The sequence below is a fragment of the Oncorhynchus keta genome, chromosome 17 (assembly GCF_023373465.1).
Source record: "Oncorhynchus keta strain PuntledgeMale-10-30-2019 chromosome 17, Oket_V2, whole genome shotgun sequence".
Lineage (NCBI taxonomy): Eukaryota > Metazoa > Chordata > Actinopteri > Salmoniformes > Salmonidae > Oncorhynchus > Oncorhynchus keta.
This window is the reverse complement of record NC_068437.1, coordinates 59,410,282-59,425,256: the sequence shown is the minus strand read 5'-3', so window position 1 is coordinate 59,425,256 and position 14,975 is coordinate 59,410,282. Positions and strand designations below refer to the sequence as shown.

At 44.1% G+C, this 14,975-nt stretch overlaps 1 pseudogene; it reads left to right on the top strand.

The window, feature by feature from the left end:
• The first annotated feature begins 4,375 nt into the window (after nt 1-4,375).
• LOC127908489 (uncharacterized) lies at nt 4,376-5,777 on the top strand (annotated as a pseudogene).
• Nucleotides 5,778-14,975: the final 9,198 nt, after the last annotated feature.

Sequence of the window (14,975 nt, the reverse complement as noted above, 5' to 3'; positions counted from 1 at the left end):
TGATGATGGTGTGGTGATGGTGTGGTGATGGTGTGATGATGTGGTGATGGTGTGGTGATGCTGTGGTGATGGTGTGATGATGTTGGTGAGGTGATGATGTGATGATGGTGAGGTGATGGTGTGGTGATGGTGTGGTGATGGTGTGATGATGGTGATGGTGTGATGATGGTGTGGTGATGGTGGTGTGATGATGGTGATGGTGTGGTGATGGTGATGGTATGATGATGGTGTTAGAGCCGATTTGGACATATTTGTATAAAAGACCGAACATATGGAGCTCCATGTATATTTGTGTAAATGTATTAAATATTAATGTAAATGATGAAATATTAGGTACGTACCTTTATGATTTATATTTACCTGATTGAGATATATTCATTTGTTGTTAGTGTAACTTAGTTTTGGCCCCCCTCTTGCCTATTCATTGTATTGTGGTAAGTGTGTTAGGATAAAGGCAGGAAGTTGGGCCTTCGGGAGAGGGAGTCCTTGCTCGATGCGGAGCGGTATAGTTTTTTGACCATACAGACATACAGACATACAGACATACAGACATGTCATAATATGTATTTTCCATATCAAGTATTTTGTGCTTTAAGTTGATTGGAGAATCATTTATTTGTTAGATATAAGAAGAATAAACATTTTTGTTGCACCATATCCCTGGATGTCATGGAATGTTTGGCCGTTTGGAAACCTTGAGTGTGGACTGTATGCGTACCAAACAACCCCGCTTCAGGCTTGGGCAGTGGCTATGGTAAAGACGAAAGGAAGCCACTACATTCAAGTCAAAAAACTCCGTGAAGGATTACTATCGGAAGGAAATCGCTGGATATTGTTCTATGTGTAATTGCATTCGGATCGTAAGGACAGCTCGCTTGGAAGGATTTGAACTCCTAGAATTCGCCAGCCGTGAGTAACCACTGCGAATGAATGAGCTGCCCTGTTCAATGCGATCATTTGATCATGCATATTATGGAAGCGCAAATGTGCTTTTAATTGGAATGTTTGATAAACTTGGGAATGGAATTCAAAACACAGCGTTGTGAAAACAATTAAGAAGTTTAAGTTTGGGAAACACTGAGATCCTACGCACAATGTAGCCTAATCGTATGTCTAATATTTGGCCTAACGTGGAAATGCAATGCATCAACGCAACGAATGCGATCTAAAGATACTGCGTGTTTAAACTTCATTAAAGGGACAACTTATAATGGGATGAAATGTTTAAAACGCATCTAAAATGCCGAACTTGCACATGTTCAATTCAAATGGGTCAATATGCTGAAATGGAGGACTGTGTTTTAAAGCATTAAAGGAGGTCTAAAGGGGCATTACGTTTAACAATCAAAAACCAACAACTGTATCATTGTAAATTGAGTGAACTAAAAGTGAATGATGGAGGATGAAATCCCAAATAAGACTCCACTGGAGAGGGCAGAGGAGCATCTAAATTCACTCTATGCAGCCCGGAGAGGCAAACTTGGAGTATGTACACGCAAAATGAATGAAATAAAAGCCCTTCTTGTTGATGGAGGAAACATTGAAACTGTGGATGAGAGTCTTGAAGCATTCCATGCTGTTCTCAATGACTTTAAGAATGCTCATAATTCTGTGCTAGAGCTGGTCACAGAGGAGGAACACGAACAGGAGAGCATTAACTATTATCAACCAAGAATGAGAACTTATGAACATTTCCTGAAAGAGGTGGAAATATGGAAAAAAGCTGAAATCGAGCCACAAACGCTCATTGAACCACACGACAGCATTTCCAATGTGTCAAAAACATCAAGTAAAACGAAGTCTTCTAAAACTGCTTCCTCAGTGTCCTCTGCACGCCTAAAAGCTGAGGCAGAACGAGCAGCTCTACTAGCTCGCCAAGCATCATTACAGGACAAGCATGCATTGGAACTGGAGAAAGCTCAACTGGAACAACAGAAAGCTCAACTGGAACAACAGAAAGCTCAACTGGAACAACAGAAAGCTCAACTGGAACAACAGAAAGCTCAACTGGAACAACAGAAAGCTCAACTGAATGTTAGGATGGAAAAAATGGCACTGGAAACGGACATAGCAGCATATAATGCCAAACTGAAGGTTCTGGAGAGTGTTGAGTCAACTTCTCAATCCCATTCTGTGGCAGCCCATTTTCTAAGCCAAGAAGATGGAATGAACTCTTATTTTGAGAACCAGGAACCCGAGGTCTATAAGGAACCTGAACCATCACCTGTTGCATTTGCTGCATTAGGTGCAGTTCCAAAGACCCCACTACAAAGAGTTTTACAACAACCGACCACAAAGCCATCAAAACCTATTCAGAAAACCGTCATAAACCACACCCTTCAGCAGCCAACATCAAGGTCTAGCAATCAACACAGAATCAACACTGCGGGTATCAGCCATAATACCAGCCATGATAACCTCTCTACTGTCATGCAAAGGCAGAATGAAATTGCTGACCTCCTTGTACTACAGCACAAACAGGCCACACTCCCTGTTCGGGAGATACCTATGTTTGACGGTGATCCTCTAAACTTTAGGCCATTTATGCGTGCATTTGAGCATGGAATAGAAGATAAGACAAGCAGCCACCAGGATAGGCTCTATTACCTGGAACAGTACACCTCTGGTCAGCCCAAGGATCTAGTCTGTAGTTGTCTGCATATGGAAGCCAGAAGAGGCTATGCAGAGGCTAAGAGGTTGTTAAAGGAACACTTTGGCAATGAAATCAAAGTCACCACTGCTTACATGGAAAAAGCTTGGAACTGGATAAACATCAAACCGGATGATGGAAAGGGACTGGGTGGCTATGCACTCTATCTTAGAGGATGCTGTAACGCTATGCAAGACCTACAGAACATGGAAGAGCTTAATCTTCCTCCAACATAAAGTTGATCATGTCAAAACTTCCCTACAAACTAAGGGAAAAATGGAGGTCTACGGCATGTGATATTTTAGAGAGAAGCCACCTGAGGGCCCAGTTCAGTGACCTTGTGACGTTCATGGAAAAACAGGCAAAAATACTGCAGGATCCGTTGTACGGAGATATCCAAGATCCCCTGACCAACAAAAGGTTTTTAAAACCAAAACAGAAGCTGACTTTAAACAGCAGTTCAAGTCCAAGAGTAGGGGAAGCAGCTTTGCCACTGCAGTAGATGTACTGGCAGATTGTGACTCGAAAAAACATCTAAAAGAACAAACATTCAAAGTCAAGAAACCAGGTGCCTACCCTTCTGATGCACCCAGTATCTCATGTGTATTTTGCGCTGGTGAGCATTTCCTGGTCGACTGCCAACAGGTGAAGGCACAGCCACACGAAGCCAAGGTTGAGTTTCTGAGATCAAAAGGCCTTTGTTTTGGATGTTTGATGAGAGGACACTTAAGCAAAGAATGTAAAAGAAGGATGACCTGTCAGAAATGTCAAAGAAAGCACCCCACTATCCTGCACATTGAAGGAAGAGAGAGATTTAGATCTCTGAAGGCAGATACGAGGGGTGTAGCAGTAAAGCGGGAGGAGACTGTCAGCAGTGCTCTTGTTTCACTGGAAGCTGGTGAAGATACCGGGGCCGGTACAGATTGTGCACTTGCGATTGTGCCAGTTCAAGTAAAGATGGCAAATGGAAGCAAGTCTACGTTAACCTATGCATTTCTCGATTCTGGTAGCTCAGCAACATTTTGTACGGAGAGACTCATGAGGCAGTTGAAAGCTAAAGGCAGTGAGACTGAAATTCTGCTACGCACAATGGGGCAGGAGAGTCCTACCAAGAGCTTTGAGATATCTGGATTAGAGATTGGCAATGTGGAAGGTGACACATTTCTTGCATTACCAAAGGTCTACACCCAAAATAAGATCCCAGTGACAAGAGAGAACATTCCCACTCAGAAAGATCTCAAAAGGTGGCCATACCTGAAAGAAGTTCAGTTGAAGGAAATTGACGCCGACATCGAACTCCTGATTGGCGTAAATGCTCCAAAGGCAATGGAACCCTGGAAAATCATAAATAGCCAAGGCAACGGACCGTATGCAGTGAAAACCCTCTTTGGATGGGTGATGAACGGTCCTCTTAACAATTGTACCATGGCAGAAGAATCTGGGCACACTACGGTGATGGCCAATCGTATCTCAATTGCCGACCTGGGGGTTCTTCTTGTAAATCAGTACAACCATGACTTCCCTGAGAGCGGGTATGAAGAGAAAAGTGAGATGTCAGCTGAGGATCGTAGGTTTATGGAGATCGTATCAAGTTCCATAACCCTCAAAGACCATCACTACTACTTACCGTTGCCCTTTCGCAAAAAGGATGTTGTCCTGCCAAACAATCGTGACATGGCAAAGCAGCGGGCTCTAAATATTATCAGGTAATTCAAGAAGGACAAAGGTTACGCTGCAGAGTACAAAGGCTTCATGGAAGAGATGATAACAAAAGGTTACGCCGAGAAGGTACCACAAGAACAGCTCCTCAGAGAGAAAGGCAAGGTATGGTACATACCACACCATGGCGTTCACCATAAGCGCAAAGGAACGATACGAGTAGTGTTTGACTGTTCATCATCCTATAAAGGTACATCTCTTAACAGTGAACTCCTTCAAGGCCCTGACCTGGCAAACACGCTTATAGGAGTCTTGCTAAGATTTAGGCAAGAGCACATTGCCATGATGGCAGACATCGAAGGAATGTTCCATCAAGTACGTGTCCATGAAGACTACTTAGACTTCCTGCGATTCCTATGGTGGCCGGATGGTGATACTAACAAAAGATTGGAGGAGTACAGAATGACAGTACATCTTTTCGGTGCTATATCCTCTCCAAGTTGTGCAAACTTTGCACTGCGAAAGACTGCAGAAGACAACTGTGAGAGGTACGATGAAGAGGTAATTCAAACAGTCAAGTCCAACTTCTATGTTGATGACTGCCTCAAGTCAGTGGCCACAGAAGAACAAGCCATAGCTCTCACGAAAACCTCAGGGATGTGTGCTCTCAGGGTGGGTTCAAATTGACCAAGTGGGTCAGCAACAGCCGCACTGTGCTGGCTTCTATCCCTGATGAACACAAGGCCAAGCAGATAAAAGAACTGGACCTGGACAGAGAAAAGCTGCCTGTTGAAAGAGCACTTGGAACCGATGGAACATTGAAAGTGATGCATTTACCTTCCGAGTCACTGTCAAGAACAGACCCCTTACAAGAAGAGGTATTCTCTCAACTGTCAGCTCTATTTATGATCCATTAGGTTTCCTCGCCCCATTTGTATTAAAGGCAAAGCAAATCCTTCAAGTGCTCTGCAAGCTAAAGTGTGGATGGGACGAAGTCATCCCTGAAGAACACTCTATTTCATGGCAGAGATGGCTCTCAGAGCTGGACCAGCTCTCCAGATTCCAGATAGACAGGTGTATGATGCCTGAGAACTTTGGTCAAGTCAAGGCGGCACAGCTGCATCACTTGGGTGATGCAAGTGAACAAGGTTATGGCACGGCAAGTTACCTTAGGTTCACAAACGGTATGGAAAAGGTTCACATTGCATTCATACTAGGAAATCAGGAGTATCTTCCACTTATGCAGGAGCGGAACAAGTGGAACAAAACTAAGAGAAACTTCAGTCCTGGTGACCTCGTGGTCATCGTCGATGACACCGCCCCAAGGAACTCTTGGCTAATGGGGCGTGTGGTGGAGGCTTTGCCAGGGGCCAAAGGTCTTGTCCGGAGCGTCATGGTTAAGACTAAGACCAATATCTTACAGAGACCTATCAATAAACTCTGTCTGCTCCTTGAGGCGACGGAGTGACACACACACACACACACACACAGTGCTCCATCTTAGAATCACGTGCACCTCTGATTCGTTGATGTCGTACTCTTACATTCTTTGATGTCATACATTTTTGGACGTCAAACTCTTGACATTTTTCGAAGTTGAACACCTCTACACTTCAACTCAGACTGAGATCTATGGACTATTTTCCTATATGGTACCTTGTATATTTGTATATAGCTATGAACTGCAATAGTGCTCTGGTATAGAATGTTTTGTGTATTGGCTCTACGTTTGAATTTAAAGTAATTGTTGTGCATTCAGTGCAGTCAACAATTAGGGGCCGGTATGTTAGAGCCGATTTGGACATATTTGTATAAAAGACCGAACATATGGAGCTCCATGTATATTTGTGTAAATGTATTAAATATTAATGTAAATGATGAAATATTAGGTACGTACCTTTATGATTTATATTTACCTGATTGAGATATATTCATTTGTTGTTAGTGTAACTTAGTTTTTGGCCCCCCCTCTTGCCTATTCATTGTATTGTGGTAAGTGTGTTAGGATAAAGGCAGGAAGTTGGGCCTTCGGGAGAGGGAGTCCTTGCTCGATGCGGGAGCGGTATAGTTTTTTGACCATACAGACATACAGACATACAGACATACTGACATACAGACATGTCATAATATGTATTTTCCATATCAAGTATTTTGTGCTTTAAGTTGATTGGAGAATCATTTATTTGTTAGATATAAGAAGAATAAACATTTTTGTTGCACCATATCCCTGGATGTCATGGAATGTTTGGCCGTTTGGAAACCTTGAGTGTGGACTGTATGCGTACCAAACAACCCCGCTTCAGGCTTGGGCAGTGGCTATGGTAAAGACGAAAGGAAGCCACTACAGATGGTGTGGTGATGGTGGTGTGATGATGGTGATGGTGTGGTGATGGTGATGGTATGATGATGGTGTGGTGATGGTGTGGTGATGGTATGATGATGGTGTGGTGATGGTGATGGTGAGGTTACTGTGTGGTGATGGTGTGGTGATGGTGTGATGATGGTGTGGTGATGGTGTGGTGATGTTGTGGTGATTGTATGGTGATGGTGTGATGTGATGATGTGATGGTGAGGTGATGATGTGATGGTGGTGATGGTGTGATGATGGTGTGGTGATGGTGATGGTGTGGTGATGGTGTGATGATGGTGTGGTGATGGTGTGGTGAGGTTGGTGGTGATGGTGTGGCGATGGTGTGATGATGTGATGATGTGATGGTGTGGCGATGGTGATGGTTTGATGGTGTGGTGATGGTGTGATGATGTTGGTGGTTTGATGGTGGTGACGGTGTGGTGATTGTGATGTGATGATGGTGAGGTGATGATGTGATGATGGTGATGGTGTGGTGATGATGTGATGATGGTGATGGTGTGGTGATGGTGGTGATGGTGAGGTGGTGGTGATGTGTGAGGTGATGGTGATGGTGGTGATGGGAGGTGTGGTGGTGTGGTGATGGGTGGTGGTGATGGGTGGTGGTGTGATGGTGATGGTGATGGTGTGATGATGTTGGTGAGGTGATGGTGACGTGATGATGTGATGATGGTGAGGTGATGGTGTGATGATGGTGAGGTGATGATGTGGTGATGGTGTGGTGATGGTGTGGTGAGGTTGATGGTGTGGTGTGGTGATGGTGTGGCTATGGTGTGGCGATGGTGTGATGATGTGATGGTGATGGTTTGATGGTGTGGTGATGGTGATGATGTTGGTGGTTTGATGGTGTGGTGACGGTGTGGTGATTGTGATGTGATGATGTGATGATATGATGGTGGTGTGGTAATGGTGTGGTGATGGTGAGGTGATGGTGTGATGATGGTTGGTGATGGTGTGATGATGGTGACGTGATGATGTGATGATGGTGAGGTGGTGGTGATGATGGTGATGGTGATGGTGTGGTGGTGGTGATGATGGTGATGGTGATGGTGTGGTAATGGTGAGGTTGGTGGTGATGATGTGATGGTGAGGTGATGATGTGATGGTGGTGATGATGGTGTGGTGATGGTGTGGTGATGGTGTGGTGATGATGTGGTGATGGTGTGGTGATGGTGTGGTGATGGTGTGATGATGTTGGTGAGGTGATGGTGAGGTGATGATGTGATGATGGTGAGGTGATGGTGTGGTGATGGTGTGATGATGGTGTGGTGATGATGGTGTGATGATGGTGTGGTGATGGTGGTGTGATGATGATGTGGTGTTGGTGTTGGTGTGGTGATGGTGAGGTTACTGTGTGTTAATGGTGTGATGATGGTGTGGTGATGGTGAGGTTACTGTGTGGTGATGGTGAGGTTTCTGTGTGGTGATGGTGTGGTGATGGTGTGGGTGATGGTGTGGTGATGGTGTGGGTGATGGTGTGATGATGGTGATGGTGAGGTTACTGTGTGATGATGGTGTGGTGATGAGGTGATGGTGTGGTGATGGTGTGGTGATGGTGTGATGATGTTGTGGTGATGGTATGGTAATGGTGTGATGATGGTATGGTGATGGGGTGGTGATGTGATGATGGTGTGGTGATGGTGAGGTTACTGTGTGGTGATGTTGTGGTGATGGTGTGATTATAGTGTGGTGATGGTTTGATGGTGTGGTGATGGTGAGGTTACTGTGTGATGATGTTGTGATGATAGTGTGATGATGGTGTGGTGATGGTGTGATGATCGTGATGGTGCTGGTGTGATGGTGGTGATGGTATGATGATGGTGTGGTGATGCTTAGGTGTTGGTGTGGTGATGGTGAGGTTACTGTGTGGTAATGGTGTGATGATAGTGTGGTGATGGTGTGATGATGGTGTGATGATGGTGATGGTGAGGTGAGGTTACTGTGTGATGGTGGTGTGGTGATGAGGTGATGGTGTGATGATGGTGAGGTTACTGTGTGGTGATGTTGTGATGATAGTGTGGTGATGGTGTGATGATAGTGTGGTGATGGTGTGATGGTGTGGTGATGTGATGATGGTGTGGTGATGGTGAGGTTACTGTGTGGTGATGTTGTGATGATAGTGTGGTGATGGTGTGATGATAGTGTGGTGATGGTTTGATGGTGTGGTGATGTGATGATGGTGTGGTGATGGTGAGGTTACTGTGTGGTGATGGTGTGGTGATGATGGTGATGATGGTGATGGTGTGGTGATGGTGTGGTGATGGTGATGGTATGATGATGGTGTGGTGATGGTATGATGATGGTGTGGTGATGGTGTGGGTGATGGTGATGGTGAGGTTACTGTGTGGTGATGGTGTGATGATGGTGATGGTGTGGTGATGTGATGATGGTGTGGTGATGGTGATGGTGAGGTTACTGTGTGGTGATGGTGTGGTGATGGTGTGATGATGGTGATGATGGTGATGGTGTGGTGATGGTGATGGTATGATGATGGTGTGGTGATGGTGTGGGTGATGGTGATGGTGAGGTTACTGTGTGGTGATGGTTTGGTGATGGTGAGGTTACTGTGTGGTGATGGTGTGATGATGGTGTGGTGATGGTGATGGTGAGGTTACTGTGTGGTGATGGTGTGATGATGGTGTGGTGATGGTGAGGTTACTGTGTGGTGATGGTGTGATGATGGTGATGGTTTGATGGTGTGGTGATGGTGAGGTGGTGATGGTGTGGGCCATTTTTACATTTCACATTTTTACAGTGTTCCTAAACAAATCTCTAGTCCAGTTAAAGTGGCTAGTTTCTTCCAAAGCAGAAAAAAAAGCTATTAAAATCATCCTTCTGCGTTCCTACCATCTTTATTTTACCTTTATTTAACTTGGCAAGTCAGTTAAGAACACATTCTTATTTTCAATGACGGCCTAGGCCTCTGCCCCCTGTTCAGGGGCAGAACGACAGATTTGTACCTTGTCAGCTCGGGGGTTTGAACTCGCAACCTTCCGGTTACTAGTCCACCGCTCTAACCACTAGGCTACACCGCCGCCCCAGACAGTAAAGTTCTAGATATGTTAATTGGGCTTTTTGCATTCTACGGTCTTCTTTGACGAGCTTTGCCCTTTTTGAGGTTAACTGTGTCTGATAGTGTAGTGGTCAGAGTGTCTGGTTAGTAACCATGTGGTTAAATACATGTGTAAACATACATCTGTTTTCATGTTGCTACTGTGGTTTTCATATCAGTCCCTTTTGTGTTTTCTCCACATGTTCTCTAAGAGCTTGATGCCAATATCCACTCTGAAGGAAAAGACATGTTTATTTAGGCTTTTTGACCGGCATTAAGCAGTGCCTCCAGATGTTTTTGTTTGTTTCTGATAGTTGTTTGATTTTGCTGTGGTAACAATGACATTTTGGATGGAAAATCTGCAATGATTTTGTCTAATTTATCATAAAATTGCACTGACGAGGGGAGAAAGTTTGTTTTACGTTTTGCTTGACTGAACCATTTTATGCGGTAAAAGTGTTTGGTGATTGGTTAAAATTGTGAGCCCTCTTTTTGTAGTGTGGTGATTGGTTAAAATTGTGAGCCCTCTTTTTGTAGTGTGGTGATTGGTTAAAATTGCAATGGTCCGTTTTATGCAGTAATAATGAAGTGATTGGTCAAATTTGTTAGCCCTCATAATTTTTTATTTGACCCCCCCCCCAAAAAAATGCAACTGCTATCAGAGGGTGGTGGTTACCAGCCTGTCTCCACAGATATACCAGCAGAAGAAGAGAGATTGTGATGGTTACTAGCCTGGCTCCACAGATATACCACCAGAAGAAGACAGATGGTGATGGTTACCAGCCTGGCTCCACAGATATACCACCAGAAGAAGACAGATTGTGATGGTTACTAACCTAGCTACACAGATATATATTATTATTATTATTATTATTATTATATATATATTATTATTATAATTATTATTATATTATTATTAGATATACCACCAGAAGAAGAAGATAGATTGTGACGGTTACCAGCCTGTCTCCACAGATAAACCACCAGAAGAAGACAGATTGTGATGGTTACTAACCTAGCTACACAGATATACCACCAGAAGAAGACAGAGGGTGATGGTTACCAGCCTGTCTCCACAGATATACCACCAGAAGAAGACAGAGGGTGATGGTTACCAGCCTGTCTCCACAGATATACCACCAGAAGAAGACAGAGGGTGATGGTTACTAGCCTGGCTCCACAGATATACCACCAGAAGAAGACAGAGGGTGATGGTTAACAGCCTGTCTCCACAGATATACCACCAGAAGAAGACAGAGGGTGATGGTTACCAGCCTGGCTCCACAGATATACCACCAGAAGAAGACAGAGGGTGATGGTTACCAGCCTGGCTCCACAGATATACCACCAGAAGAAGACAGAGGGTGATGGTTACCAGCCTGGCTCCACAGATATACCACCGGTGTGCCAGAAGGGGACGTGGTCTTGTCATATCTGTTTCTCCTTCACATGTCCACCTGAAAAGTCGTCTTCAGTGACACTCTGGACACTGGGTATGCAGACGAGGTAGGGCTGTCCCAAGCCGTACCGTTAAAACCAGCATCCAAGAGGACACTTCCATGGGCTTGGAGGCAAAGCAGCTGGAAGAGTGGGCCACAACCAGCATCATGCTCCTGAATGGGAAAAAGTCTGTGGAAATTGGCATGTGTTTTCCCTAGAAACCATCCACAACCTGCACCACTAATCCTAGGAGGACAGGAAGTACCAGTGGAAACAGCAACTAAGTGTCTTGGTTTTCATCTAGACTCTCTGACCTCAGTGGCGACATGCATGTGGAGCAGTCAGTTAGAAAGGCCTTAAAACACCTGCATTTTATGACTGTTCTTGTCAGAAATGTCCTACCCACTGAAGATCTGGTCCCAGTCTATACTACCCTGGTCAGGCCTTGTCTGGAATACGGTGGAGTTCTGTTAGTTGGATGCAGGGAAAAGCAGCAGGCCCAACTAGACAGGCTGTAGAGGAGGTAGAGCAGTCCAATCACAGCTCCCCTCACTGTAGAGCAGGAGACAGCAGGCCACAGTGCACCTGGTGGAAGGACATGCACACTCTTGACCAGTCACTGAATGACCTGCTCCCTCCACCACCAGGCTCCCTCTAAAAAGAGGTAACTGCACCACCAGGCTCCCTCCAAAAAGAGGTAACTGCACCACCAGGCTCCCTCCAAAAAGAGGTAACTGCACCACCAGGCTCCCTCCAAAAAGAGGTCACTGCACCACCAGGTTCCGACAACTGTCCTGTATAACACCACTCTACCTGGTATCAGACTGTATAACACCACTCTACCTGCTATCAGACTGTATAACAGACTGTATAACACCACTCTACCTGCTATCAGACTGTATAACACCACTCTACCTGCTATCAGACTGTATAACACCACTCTACCTGCTATCAGACTGTATAACACCACTCTACCTGCTATCAGACTGTATAACACCACTCTACCTGCTATCAGACTGTATAACACCACTCTACCTGCTATCAGACTGTATAACACCACTCTACCTGCTATCAGACTGTATAACTCTACCTGTATAACACCACTCTACCTGCTATCAGACTGTATAACTGTCCTGTATAACACCACTCTACCTGCTATCAGACTGTATAACACCACTCTACCTGCTATCAGACTGTATAACTGTCCTGTATAACACCACTCTACCTGCTATCAGACTGTATAACTGTCCTGTATAACACCACTCTACCTGCTATCAACTGTATGATAACTCTGGCTGTTAAATGGTCCCCCAAAAAAAAAAAATGGTTTTAATCACATTTGAATATTTTCATTTCCATCATGAAAAATGTCCTGTAATGTTCCAAGTGTTCAGTATTCTACTTATGTCAACTATTATATTTTATGGATTTTAAATGAATGTTTTGCAATTATTAATAATGTAAATTATGCATTTCTTCAGTTTCATCTGAGAATAAATCAACTGAAACTGAATTGGTCATATTTAATTTTTTTATTTTACCTTTATTTAACTCGGCAAGTCAGTTAAGAACATATTCTTATTTTCAATGACGGCCTGGGAACAATGGGTTAACTGCCTGTTCAGGGGCAGAACGACAGATTTGTACCTTGTCAGCTCGGGGTTTGAACTCGCAACCTTCCGGTTACTAGTCCAACGCTCTAACCACTAGGCTACGCTGCCGCCCCATGATGAGTATGTGTCGATCATCAAATCAAATGTATTTATAAAGCCTTTTCTACATCAGCCGATGTCACAAAGTGTGCTGTACAGAAACCCATAGTCTTTATCTTCATGGTGGAAACTTGTGATAGTGGGAGAGACATTTCCTGTGAGGGTGGTGGGATGTCTGTGCTGTGGAGGGGGAAGAGGTAGGAGCATATGGGCTCATTGTAAAGACTGGAATGGAATGATACCAAACACATGGAAACAGATTCCTGAGCTCTTGGAAGTCCCGTGCAGAAAAAGCTAGACTAGAATAGATTGCTGGACAGTATTTTTGTTGTTGTATCATTTCTTATACCAATAGAATAGACTATTCATGAACATCTTGGCCATGTTCTGTTATAATCTCCACCCGGCACAGCCAGAAGAGGACTGGCCACCCCACATAGCCTGGTTCCTCTCTAGGTTTCTTCCTAGGTTTTGGCCTTTCTAGGGAGTTTTTCCTAGCCACCGTGCTTCTACACCTGCATTGCTTGCTGTTTGGGGTTTTAGGCTGGGTTTCTGTACAGCACTTTGAGATATCAGCTGATGTATGAAGGGCTATATAAATAAATTTGATTTGATTTTGATTTATTCAAAGAGGTACGGAAGCTGTTGTTGGCTGAATGTTAAATACAGCAGCCAATAGGACTCCCGGGTAGTTTGAAAGAAGAATGAACGCTGATGGCGGTAGACTACAACAGCTATTTATTCAGACCAGTCAGACCCGTAAGACCAGTCAGACCAGTAAGACCAGTCAGACCAGTAAGACCAGTCAGACCAGTCAGACCCATAAGACCCGTCAGACCCGTCAGACCCGTAAGACCCGTAAGACCCGTAAGACCCGTCAGACCCGTAAGACCCGTCAGACCCGTAACCATTCAGTCTTCCCGAAGACAAGTGAAAGGTTTATATGATGTCATTAGAATGAGAAGGACAACGAAACGTATTTAATTTAACTGTTGAAAGCGAAGAAGGAATGAAGCAACAATAGACAGAGATAGAGCTATATTGTTGGAGGAAATTATGGTTGAAATGACTAATTATGTATACATTCCCAATCAGAACTGACTAGTCCAAATGCTATAATGTACTGTACATGTGAATTTTCTCTCTTGCTCCCATAGCCTAGTTATATAATGTAGTCAGGAGTTTAGTAACAATGAAGGTCTGTTCCTTAGTTCATTCATTTGTACAATTTCCAGGTGGTGGGAACGGACTATCTCCAGACTGTCTAGAATGCTGATTTACAGTGACTGACTGATTTAATTTAACTGTTGAAAGCGAAGAAGGAATGAAGCAACAATAGACAGAGAAAGAGCCTACTACATACAGTATGCCTACTATATACAGTATGTATTGGATAAAGCTGTAATCAAATCCAGACATATTAATATGCTTTATAATGATTTTGAATGACCCTTCCTGTTTTGGCAGGAAATACCGGGTTACCTGGGAGAAAAGTGATTTATTCTCTCGGGTTGAAAAATATTCAACCCTTATGTAAAGTACACAGGTTTATCCACACGCAGAGTACACGCACAGGGAGACGATAGCTCGCTTAGCTAGTTTCTCCGTGCCATCAAATGAAGTTTCTCTGTGCCATCAAATGAAGTTTCTCCGTGCCATCAAATTAAGTTTCTCCGTGCCATCAAATGAAGTTTCTCCGTGCCATCAAATGAAGTTTCTCCGTGCCATCAAATTAAGTTTCTCCAAATGAAGTGCCATCAAATGAAGTTTCTCCGTGCCATCAAATGAAGTTTCTCCGTGCCATCAAATTAAGTTTCTCCGTGCCATCAAATTAAGTTTCTCCGTGCCATCAAATTAAGTTTCTCCGTGCCATCAAATTAAGTTTCTCCGTGCCATCACTCAGCCCTCATAGTCGCCATCATGAGGAAAGTGTTCTAAAAATATACTCTGCCGGACATGACGTCTGTGCGTCTGAAAATCCTTATTCAATTCATTCAAAAAAGCAGAGTGTTTTTCTAGAAGCTCAGATGAACGGTTTACAGCAGCAGTGTCAGGCCCAGTCCTGGCCGTTCTGAGGCCTGAGGCAAAAAAAAA